At 46.7% G+C, this 12457-nt stretch overlaps 1 protein-coding gene across 2 annotated transcripts in view; it reads left to right on the forward strand.

Moving 5' to 3' along the window:
- Nucleotides 1–8571: 8571 nt before the first annotated feature.
- Pdpr (pyruvate dehydrogenase phosphatase regulatory subunit) overlaps nucleotides 8572–12457 on the forward strand; it is a 45535-nt gene continuing 41649 nt past the window's right edge. For both annotated transcript variants that reach the window (XM_076572168.1, XM_006974093.4), the window contains exon 1: nucleotides 8572–8710. The gene's annotated coding sequence lies outside the window, so the exon portion shown is untranslated. The remainder of the gene's footprint in view (nucleotides 8711–12457) is intronic.

Genomic DNA, 12457 nt, shown 5'->3' on the forward strand with positions numbered 1-12457 from the left:
AACTTTTCAGACAATATAAAAATTACAGTGTGGTTACTGTGGGGGAACAGCCCCCACTTTTATGGCCAGGGTACTCTTGAGCAGGGAGAAGTGGGAAATATTTAGATAGAAAGAGAGACCTAGACGACAAGAGGAAAGACAGAAACACAGGATAGCCTTGGGAGGGCCTGGGTCAAAACCCACCAGCCCAGAACTTTATTCAAAAGGGCTTTTTATAACAATGCCAAGGAGCGAGGCACCCCCCCCCCCGCCCCCCACTAGATACAGCCTAGATACTCTTCCAAACACCTGGTACCCAGGCCCATGGTCCAATCATCCTCTTATGCAGCCCTGCTGGTAAAGCAAGCTCAGATCTCACTAGGAAACCTCTGTGGGCTCCAACAGGTTACATTCTGTTTTTCAAATGAATGATAACAGTGAATACAAAACAAACAGTAAAAAACAGCATGTTTTCCATATCCTTTACACGATTAAACATTTTATGTATTACAGGGGAACAACAAATTATCCCAAGAACCCACACACGTTCACACCCAAGCAACTTGTTATAGATTAACTGTGTAGGCAAGCAAGATATTTTTCAGAGTCAGGTCTTTTACTGGCAGGCTGCAGCTTTGCAGTTACAAAGAAAGGGCCTTATCTTATAAGAAATCTTAGAGGAATCACAAACCTAAACTTTCATATATATGAAAAAGAATCAGTCAGCTCTACTTTAAATCTTTGGGGTGCATACCCATTCACTAATGTTTTTTTTTTTTATGTCAGAAGATTGAGGGCAGAAATGGGTATAAGGAATTAATCATCACCTTTAGTCATCAACCAATCCTAGCAAGAAAGGCACGTCAGCTGGTAATAATTGAGCTGCTTTGTTCTTGTTTCCTGACCCAAAGAGTTCCTTCTGCATTTAACTAAGTGCCTTTCTAGAACTTTAGATTAGCTTCTTGGAGTTTTCGCCTCAAAAATCTTTGACGAAAGCATCTAGTCTAACTTTATTTTCAAAGCTCTGTTTCAGCTGTGACACACTCTGAAATCTGTGAACACGTCTCCCAACATTTGAATCCTTTGGCATGTGTATGGAGGTCAGGGAACAACCTCCAGTGTCAATCTTTGTTTTCCAGCTTGTTTGAGACAGGGTTCCTTATTTTCAACACTGTGTATGCCAGGCTGGCTGGCCCATGAGTTTCTGAGGAGTCTCCTGTCTCTGCCTCCCGTCTCTCGGTGGGAGTGCTGAGATGATAGAGATATGCTTCAGTGTCTAGCTTATGTAGGTTCTGAGAATTTGAACTCGGGTTCTCATGCTTGTACAGAAAGACCTTGATAAAGTACTGAACCCCCTCCCCAGCTCTCCCTCCTCGTGTTTGTATGTCTCTCTGTGTGTGCCAGGGTCTCACGATTTAGTTATGACTGGTTGGTATTTAATATGTAGCTCAGGGTGACCTCAAACTTACAGCAATACACTTGTCTCAGCCTCCCAAATGCCCGGATTACAGATGTACATGACCACACCCAGCTCATGTTTTGTTTTGTTTTACTATGAATTGAACATAAGCCTCATGCTTGTTAGGGAACTCTACCACTGAGCTATATTCTCAGTCTTCCCATCCACTTTCTGTTGTTGGGTTCTTATGTTTTCGTTGTTGTTGTTTTCCACTCTTTATTTGAGACAGTCTCACTGAATTTCCCAGACTGGCTTTGAAATTGCAATCTCTGGGCTTAGGATGTAGCTGAGTTGTTACAGTGTTTGTCCAGTATGCATTGGAACCCTGGGTTCAGTCCCCAGCACTACACAAAGGTGATGGCACTCGCCTGTGATCCCAGTACTTCAGAGGTGCATGCAGGAGCGGGAGTAGTTCAAGACCACCCTTCACTATAAAGCAAATCGGAAGCCAGTCCGGGCTACAAGAGACCTTGCCCTCATGGCCCCTCCCCTCAACAGGAACAGAGAAACAAATGTAGAACAACGATAACACAATTGCAGTCCTGTAGTCGTCTCCAGAGTTGCTGGGATGGCAGACGTGAACCACCAGTCCTCCTCTACCATAGCAGTCACTCTGAGATTTTATTAGTCTGATTTGGGATTCTAATTAATCCTAACAGTCTACTCAATGTGAACGAACGCAGGAGGCCATGTCACTTCAATCCACGGTCATCGGCGCCACCTAGTGGTCAGTCTGTGAAGTCATGGGCAGAAACAAGCCCCATCTGGATCTGGTCTGTGAGGCAATTACAGTGTACAGTGAATCCTCCTGTTAAGATTGGCAAGCAATCTTTTTTTTTTTTTAAGACAGGGTTTCTTTCCTGGAACTCACTTTGTAGACCAGGCTGGCCTCAAACTCACAGAGATCTACCTGCCACTGCCTCCTGAGTGCTGGGATTAAAGGCGTGCGCTGCCATTGCCTGGCTCAGGCAAACAATCTTGTAAGAAACTTTAAAAAACACCCTCACCTCAGATTCCAGCCCCTCCTTCCTATACCTCCCTGTCAGCTGTATGCAATTCAGTCCCTGCTGCAAGATGTCTCCTGGTCTCGGGAGTTGCTCTCGTGTACCGAGGGCGGAAGTAACTGAAGAGGGATGTCTTCTGTGCAGCTGTGGGGGAAGTCATCTACGCTGGGTTGAGACTTTGGGTGTTACCAGGACCTGGAGGTAATCCCTCAACCATGCTCTGTAAGAAGGCCAAACAAACCCATTCCTTTGCCAACTTGAACTTTGATGGCGTCATTACTTTGGTCTGTCATTTGTGCCTATCGGGGGTGATTAGCTGTTTGTGTCTCCTCAGGAAAAGTTCATGCAACAGGAAGATGAACAAATAAAGGGCTATCAGAAAGCAAGGCAGCCAGCCAGGGGTGGTGGTGCACTCGGGAGGCCGAGGCTGTGGATCTCTCTGAGTTCGAGGCCAGCCTGGTCTACGTAGTGAATTTTAGGTTAGCCAGGGCTATATAGTGAGATCCTGTCTTTAAAAGGGGAGAGGGGGAGGTGGTGTTGGAGATGTGGCTCAGCAGTTAAGCTCTTTTGCTACTCTAGCAGAGGGACCCAAACTTGGTTCTCACATTCACATGGTGGCTCACAACTATCCATAACTCTGGTTCTGGAGGAGCCAATACCCACTTCTGGACTCTACAAGAATTAGGCACATACATACATGTAGACACTAAATCTTTAAAAAAAAAAAAAAAAAGATAGTGGGGCTATCATGGAGGCCCAGGTGCCTGGAAAGGAAATGCTCCATCAAGGAGATGGGGTGTCCATGAGCTGACTATCGAGTATTTAAGAGAAGGAAGGGGTCTTCCAGAACAATTGGAGAGGCAATTGGGGTCTTAAGATTCAAAATTCAGCCGGGCGTACATGTCTTTAATCCCAGTACTCGGGAGGAAGAGGCAGGTGGATCTCTGTGAATTTGAGGCCAGTCTGGTCTACATAGTGAGTTCCAGGACAGCTGGCTACATAGTGAGACCCTGTCTTGGAAAAAAAAAAAAGCGAGAGGGGAGATTCTAAGTTCAGACCTTTCCACAGCACAGCAGCAAAGGTGACAAGAGGCCATTCCTCCAGGCAGCTCCAAGGCAGAGAACCAGATCAGAGCCAACCTCAGGCCCTAGCATGGTCCTAGATTACCTAGAGTGCCAGTATTGGGAGAAGTGGCCTTTAAAGAGGTATCTGAGGTTGAAAAAGGTCCTGTAGTAGTAGTGTGCCCTAATCCAATAAGACTGGTATCCTTATAAAAAATTTCCTGGGAGAAAAGAAAGTAGGAAGTACTCTTGACCACATTGGCACAGGAGATCACTTCCTAAATATACCACCAGCAGCACAGACACTGAGCACGACAATTAATAAATCAGACCTCTTGAAACTGAGAAGCTTTTGTAGGGCAAAAGACACGGTCAATAAGACAAAAAGACAGCCTACAGAATGGGAAAAGACCTTCACCAACCCCACATCAGATAGAGGGCTGATCTCCAAAGTATATAAAGAACTCAAGATACTAGACATCAAAATACTGAACAGTCCAATTAAAAAATGGGCTAAAGAGCTAAACAGAGAATTCTCAAAAGAAGAATCACAAATGGCTAAAAGACATTTAAAGAAATGCTCAACATCCTTAATCATCAGAGAAATGCAAATCAAAATGACTCTGAGATACCACCTTACACCTGTCAGAATGGCTACGATCAAAAACACTAATGACAGTCAATGTTGGAGAGGATGCAGAGCAAAGGGAATACTCCTCCACTGTTGGTGGGAATGCAAACTTGTACAACCACTGTGTAAATCAGTATGGTGGTTTCTCAGAAAATTAGGAATCGATCTACCTCAAGACCCAGCCATACCACTCTTGGGCATATACCCAAGGAATGCTCAATCATACCACAAAGATACATGCTCAACTATGTTCACAGCAGCATTATTTGTAATAGCCAGAACCTGGAAACAATCTAGATGCCTGTCAACTGAAGAATGGACTAAGAAAATGTGGTACATATACACAATGGAGTACTACTCTGCAGAGAAAAACAATGACAGCATGAAATTTGCAGGCAAATGGATGGAACTAGAAAATATCATCCTGAGTGAGGTAACCCAAACCCAGGACAAACATAGTATGTACTCACTCATAAGTGATTCTAGATATAAAGCAAAGAACAATCAGACTGCAACCCACAGAACCAGGGAGGCTATATAGCAGGGGGGCCCCTAGGATGACTGTGGCTTAGAATAAGTGTTGGTTTTACTCAATTACTGGGCAAGCCTCAATGAAACATTTCACAATTAGGATAAGAATTTATACTGTATCAAGCTGACAATAGAAAAATAAATTTAAAAAAGTGAAAAAAAGTTTCCTGGGAATGTTGGGCATGGTAACTCATGCTTGTGATCCCAGCACTCAAAAGGTAGATCAAGAGTTGAAAGCCATCTTTGACTATATAGTGAGTTCAAGGCTAGCCTGGGCTACATGAGACCCTGGAGAGAGGTGGGGGCAGGGGACTACATGAAGGCACAGGGAGATGATGACCATCTGTAAGTCATCAGTCAGTCTGACGATGCACACCACCCAGCAGGTGCAGCCACAATGCCCTGTGGTTTGTGCAAGGAAGGTACAGGTGGTGAAAGTTTGCCAGCTGCTTGTCTCTGACAAGGCTCTTCTCTGGGTCTGGCAAAGAGTGCACACACCTTTCATTCAGCATCAACATGATCATGGGCTGACATATATAGGTCTTTACTGTAAGTCAAGACTGGAGTAAAGTGTATTGACAGCGACAGTGGCTAGGGGAGGAGGAAGGGAAGGTACTCTCTCCACAGTCAGTTCAGTGCTGCATGGAGAGTTGCATGCAGTGTGCACCTTCTTTACCTTGGTTTCCAAAACCATACACCAAAACCATACACCTTAGTATCACAGTGCAAATAGTTTTATGGACAGGGTACCCTTGGAGATGGCAGATAACTTATAGTACCAAGTTACTAACGAAGGACATTTTTTAGAGATTTATTTATTTTATGTATGAGTGCTGTATCTGCATCATGTGCGCCTTTATGCCAGAAGAGGGCATCGGATACCACTATAGATGGTTGTGAGCCACCATGTGGTTGTTGGGAATTGAACTCTGGATCTTTGGAAGAGCAGCCAGTGCTCTTAACAGATGAGCCATCTCTCCAACCCTGAAGAAGGACATCTTAAAATGAACATGACAAGAGTTATGAAATGAAACCTAGATGGCTGGAAGCAATACACAATGTTAATACCACATTCAGAGCGGGCAGAAACGCTTAGTTACCCTGTGCACTCAGTCAGCTAGCCTCTTTTTTGGTGTTTTCAAGACAGCTGTCCTGGAACTCACTATGTGGATCAGGCCCTGAACTCACAGAGAGCCGCCTGCCTCTGCCACCCAAGTGCTGGGATCAAAGGTGCAAAAGCGTGTGCCACAACCACCCAGCTTAGTCAGACAGCCTCTTAATTCCATCTACTCAGCCATCTGGAATGTTCTCAATACCACATGCTAACTCTACACAGGAACAGAAGTGGGCTGAGGGGAAACACCACTCATAAGCACAAATAAATTACAGGACATTACAATAATTACAGTGCTACCTGATACATACCAAGATTTGACCAAAGAGTTGAGTTAGCTAGAAAAGTCTATAGTGAAATGAGCTGCATAGCTTTCTACTTCACTGTTCGGAGGAAGGAAAGACTGTGTGGGCTGTCCTGTCTCTTTGTAGCCCAGGCTTGCCTCACACTCACAGAGATCCACCTGCCTCTGCCTTCTGAGTGCTGGGATCAAAAGCGTGTGCCACCATGCCTGGCTTTCTTTCTTATTCTTACTATCTACAGCTACCTGACGTTCCAGAATGGAAGACACTAGAACCAACCTTTGGAAAGGGGCTGTGACTGCAGTTCTTGGTATCCAGAGAACATCCTGGCATGGATCTTTAGAAACAGGTGCTAAAAATATCTTCCTGTTCTTGCAATCTCCGTATTTGACAAACAGATAAACAAGGATGCCGAATATGTTTGCAAAGGACAAAATGGCAAGTGCATCCTTGAGATGCACCTCCCAAGAGACACTTTCATGCAAAATATTTGATTCTCCAAGGAATTCTCAGCATAGAGAAGTCAGGAGCTAGTTAAGGGACACCTCTGATGATTTATGGAAAAGGAGAAGGCAAACTCTAAAGATAGGACTAAGGCTGTCACACAGTGATAGTGAGCTTGATTAGCATGTGTGAGAGCCTAGGATCAATCCCTTGGACCAGCAAAAACAGAACAAATAAACGGGGGGTGGTGGGGGGTGGGGTGGTGGTGGGGGAGGGGTAATCTATTTCAGTCCTCTTGAATGTAGCCAGTATTGTGCTAGTGGTCATAAGAAATTACAAGAACAAATCTTACCATTGACAATGCAGAGCTTTTAGACTTAGCAATTTTAATAGTTAATAACAGTTATGGGTGGGGGACACACTTACTGCATGTGACACAACATATAACATACCACCTCATTGCATTCACTCTTTCCTGTAGCTAACTAGTTTTCTTCAAAGTCTGTATGCCTGGAAATGGTATGAGGCAGATGGCTTACAAAAAAAAACAAAAAAAACCAAAAAAACTTCGGGTTCCCCCCAAACTGCATAAAAAAACATGATCCCCAAATGTTTTTGATCGGTCAGTGTCTTTTCATATTTTTGGACAGGTAGCATTAAATACTTAGCTAAAATGTGAAAGAATTTAATCTAGCAGGGGATTTCAAATGCCTTGAACCTTTTTTTTTTTTTTTTTTTTTTCAGAGCTAAGGACCGAACCCAGGGCCTTGCGCTTGCTAGGCAAGCACTTCACCACTGAGCTAAATCCCCAAACCCTTGAATTTTTATATATCGGGAGAACAAGGTAAGCTGGATGGGTGGTAAAGCCAGCCTACCATCCCAGCACTTGGGAGGTGGAGGCTGGAGGATCATTAGTTCAAAGTCATCTTCTGATACATAGTTTGAATCCAGCCTAGGCTACATGAGACTTTGTCTTTGAAAACACATACACATATACACACCAATACATATAAACTTAGATAAATGAATAAAACAAACTTTAAAAAAAGGAACAGAGGAGAGCTGAATCTTTCACTGTCAGATCTCATCTGGGCAGTCCGGAAATTCACTGGCTAGTGAGTTGGGTATAAACCATGCAAGCTGTAGAATGAATGGCATTATGACAAGGAGATGCCTGCAGCCTTGCCACTAGGGGCAGAAGCCCCTCTATGGTCGAAGATGCACCATTTCTATTGCTATTGGTGCGAGGAAGGATATGTTGGATGATGTGCCAGGCGCTGGTTGGAGGTGCCGAGAAGCTGCACCTGAGTAAGGTTTGGTTCTCAAGAGAGCAGAGGGCCGCGTTCCCATCAGTGTCCAGGCACGCAGCGGACACATATATTTGAGGTAGTGATGAGGTCTGTGAAGGAAAGAAAATTGGGTGATTAGATTGTGAGTCGGAGAGGATGGAAGGCAGACGTTTTCGAAGCTCGAGTAAACAACGCCTCGTCCTCCCAAGGAGTAAGATGGGCAGTCAGGTCGGTTGATTCGGCCTCGGAGGTCCGGCCAGGCCCGCAGAACAAGCTTTGCGACGGGCTCTGGCAAAGCCTTCCACAGAAAGGCTTGCAGCAGCAACGTGCAGGGACAGAAGACAGCGCGACCACCGGCCCGAGATGTGGCTCTGGACTGTGGACCGATCGCAGCAGGACCGGGGCTCAGGCCTGGCGGCAGACGATCGCCCCAAGTGCCCACCCTGGGCCGAGGCTGTGGTCTGGCTCCGAAGTGCCGACTCTCTGCAGAAACGGAGCTGGGCGGGAGGCCGGAGAGCGAGACCAGAGACACCCTCCCGCGCGCCGCCATCGAGACCGGGGTTGGGGGGGGGGGGCGCGGAGAGGCGTCGCGGGAGGGGCGGGGCCTGGCGAGACCCAAACAAGCCCACGTGCGGGCCGGACCGTCGCGGTGACGTCACGGCGCGTTGGCGCGTTGGCGCGCGCGCGCCGCCGGCCTTACCCTTGCCGCGGGCCGTAAAGCGCGGAAGGTCGCGGGCCGCTGCGGTCCCGGAACTTTCCGCTCCGCGTCCCGTCCCCTCCTCTCCCCATGCCCGGTCCCCCTTTCCGGCCCGCGCCGACCCGCTGCAGCCGTTGTGCTGCCCTTCACTTCCGCCGGGCGTTGCTGAACGCGCTGCCCGCGCTCGCGGGCCCCTGAGGTAAGAAGGCGCCTACGGCTTGCTGGTCCGGGCGGCCTTTCTCGTGGCCGTGAACTCCCGCGTCCTCCACGCCCCTGTCCTCGGCGCTTTGGCCTCCGGCTCCTGGTTGTCCTCCGGGTCTCTGAGGCGGTGCGGTTGGGCGTCAGAATTTCAGTCGGCGGACCTGTGCAGACCTCGGGGGACCCGCGCCCGCTGCCCCGGGCCTGCGCGCGGGCTCTCCCTGGACGGCTGGGCCTGGGGGCGCTGGCTGCCGCTAGGACGGGCTCGCACCAGCTGTCCCAGCCAGCCGTGCTCCCCGCACGTCTGCGGGTGGAGTTGTTTTCCCGCCTAGAAATGTGCAGTTCGGTTGTGCTGTCAGAGACTAAGTCAGGGCGGTGGTGGTGGTGGGGGTCTCCAGTGGGTGACTTGAGGGGACTGTTGTGTGTGATACTGAGGTTCGAGTCCACGGTCTCCAAGCCCACTTTGAGCATTTCTGCAATCTTGCAGTCTTGATGTGTAGGAATGGTGTGTGGTCGAGGGTCTAATTGGAAAGGCATCCTTTAAGGGTCCGCTTTTTGGCGGCAGGGACTTGTATCGTTTTCTTAAACTCTCTTTGAGGATCGGGTGTATTTGTCGAAAAACACAGCATCCTCAACCCACAAGGATCGGGCTGCAGAGGCAGATTCTGTTGCTGTTGAACTTGTCCTGGTGATTCCACGGAGTTCCGTGTGGGAGATGCGTCAGGCTACATTCCGCTTTCATTCTTTGTGACCTGTACCTCATCCTGTCACCAGAGGAAGAATTCAGGAGTTGTTAGCGCTGTCACTGGTTTTATTTGTCTTTTAAAGATAGGGTCTCACACTGTAGCCCAGGCTCACCTGGAACCTGGAGCATGCCTCCTGATTCAGCATCTGGTGTGGTGGGATTACAGGTGGGGAGCATTACTCCAGGCTCGAGCTGTCTGTAAGATCTGAACAGAACCAGTTTGGGTTTTAAGGCTGTTTAGATGCTCCTCTAACTAGTAGAAAGACAGTTATTTTCACGAAAATATAAAAATTTTAAAACTTGCTGACCTTTTATTTCGAACGAGTTTGACATCTTCAGTGTCTGTTTTCCTGGCTTTACCCCCTTTTCCCATGGAACTTTTGTTTTGCTGCCAGACCTTCTGGAGCAAGATGCGCATACTTTCTCTTCCTGGTGTACTTTTATCTTTTTAAGCTACTCCCTTTTTTTTTTTATTAATACATTTATGTATTATGAGTGTTTTGGCAACATATATGATGTACGCACCACGTGCATGCTTGATGCCCACGAAAGTCAGAAGAGAGCATTGGATTCATTGGAACTGAAGTTACAGATGATTGTGAGTCCCCATGTGGGTGCTGGAAATTGAATCTAGGCCCTCTGCAAGAGCAAGAAGTGCTCTTAACTACTGAGACATCTCTCTAGCCCTCCTGTCCTGATGTACTTTAATCTCTAATGCCCTCATCTCTTCACTCTTGAAGGTTATGATGAGCATAAAGTCAACAGTCTTTGTCTTGGCCTTGTCAAACTGGGCATTGAACATGGTTTATTCTTTCCTGAAACTCCTGTTTGTTTTTTTCTTTTCTTCCTTTCTTGCAGCTTGAACATAGACTTCAGAAAAAGTGAGAAAATTCTGAAGAATGGGAGGGGTTTAAGGGAGGAATACTCATGTATTTTACCTTTGCAGTTCTTTTCCCAGCTAGGGAATGAGCTTCTGATTCTGCCTCACAGCTCTTTAGTCTTTGCTTACCTGGATTTCTTTGAAATGCAGTTTGAGCAGGTTGTGATGGCCTACACCTTTAGTCCCAGCACTGAGGAGGCAGAGGCAGGTGGATCTCTGTGAGGTCTAAACCACCCTGGTGGACAAAGCAAGTTCTAGGCCACTGGCTACAACGTGACACCCTGTCTCAAACAACAACAGCAAAACCAAAACAAGCAAACAAACGAAAAAGAAAAGCAGTAGTATTAATCATGATAAATGGTAGGCTCTGGTGCTAGATCTGCTAAGTTTAGTCTTGGATTATAGAGTGGTCACTTTATATAATTTTTATACTTTTATATGTAGGTTTCCTAAAGGATACAGCACAAATTATGTCTGCCCTGTAGGGTCGTACTTAGATTAGTTGAATAGTTGGGAAATGTCTTGCACATTGTAACCACCATCAGAGATGAAACCTCATGCTTGCCTAGCTGCTGCTCTACCCATTGAGCCATCTCCCCAAGCCCCTGTATGTGTTAAGCCTGAACTTGCTACAACTCCTAGGATGATCTTAAATTCCTTCTCTTTTTGCCTCTTACCTTCTTACTGCTGGGATACAGTTGTCCACTGGCCTGGGAGTTCTATTTAATGAGGGAATGATCCTCTTTTTCTCTCTCCTCCTCTCCATTCCTCCCTCTTTTCTTTCTTTCTCTTCGTTCCTCTCCCTCCCCCTTTACAGCTTTGGAGTGCTGCTTTGATATCAGTTGCCCATTTATATTGCATTGTTTGATTTAGGCTTTCCACAACTATGTGAGATAGATATTTCTAGCCCATATAACAGATAAGGAACCTGACACACAAAAACTTGCTTGAAGTCATACAGGTAATGAGATGTAAGGAGATTTAACCCCTACATGTGCTTGTAGAGCTTGGATTTCTCCACTGGATTGCTATGTTATTCCTCCACTAAAATGCCTTACAGATAATTAGAGAGGATGGAAAGTTCTGTTCTAGGAGAAGTACAGAATGTCCTGGGAGAACACAGAAGACTCCCTTACCCAAATACACAATTATATAGGTGTGGAATAGGCTGTGTTCTGAAGAGATACCTTTGCTCAGCAGACAAGTGGCAGGAACTGTGCCAGTTAGAGAAACAATGCACACAGGTCCCGGGTATGGAGGAGAAAGTTAAGCCTGACTCGTTTGAGGAGTAGTCTGCTCCAGCTTGGTGAGAGTTTGCGAGGCGAGAAGAAGAGTGAGGCCAGAGATAAACCACACAGTGAAAGGTGTTGCACTTTGTAGTAAGGAGCTTTGATTTTTCCCTGCAAGCATTAGCCTGTCACTGGAAGGTTGTGAGAAGGGCTGTGAAATAAGATTTCCATTGTGGAAGGCTGCTCGCTTGCTCCTGTGTGTGGATTTAGGTGTGTGAGAATGAGGTGTTCACTAAAAGTTGAAGCTATAAGCCTAAAAGCTTCCTCATGACAGGGAAGGTCCTGAGGAATGATTGAGGAAGAGAGATGAGAAAGGGAGAAATCCAGGTGACACTGGATTCTGGCCTGCGGAGCCACTGGGGACACAGTGTAAGAAAGATGGAGGGGGAGGGAGGGGTGTTTGCATTTGGATGTGCTGGTTTTCCCTGTGGGATCAAGTGGGCATGGTCATTCTGCACATGATAAACAGATCTGAAGCTCAGGTGCAGGATTCTTGGGTCAGGCCATGCATCATGGTGACATTTAAATCACCCTGGAGAAAGATAGGAAGGTTCAAGGTAGAAGATAGACTCCAGCAAAGAGGTGTGGGCCAGGAACCTGTGTGCAAGTGGGAAGAGTGATCTGTGGGCTTCATCAACTATGCTCCAGTGTGATGATGTGAGAGAGAGATCCTCGGAAACCAGCAAATGGAGTGTTTTTGGTGAGAAGTGTCAGCACTATAGTAGGACCAAAGCCTGTTTTTTTTTTTTTTTTGGTTTTTCGAGACAGGGTTTCTCTGTGTATCTTCGGAGCCTGTCCTGGAACTCACTCTGTAGCCCAGGCTGGCCTTGAACT

Source organism: Peromyscus maniculatus, chromosome 5, assembly GCF_049852395.1.
Source record: "Peromyscus maniculatus bairdii isolate BWxNUB_F1_BW_parent chromosome 5, HU_Pman_BW_mat_3.1, whole genome shotgun sequence".
Lineage (NCBI taxonomy): Eukaryota > Metazoa > Chordata > Mammalia > Rodentia > Cricetidae > Peromyscus > Peromyscus maniculatus.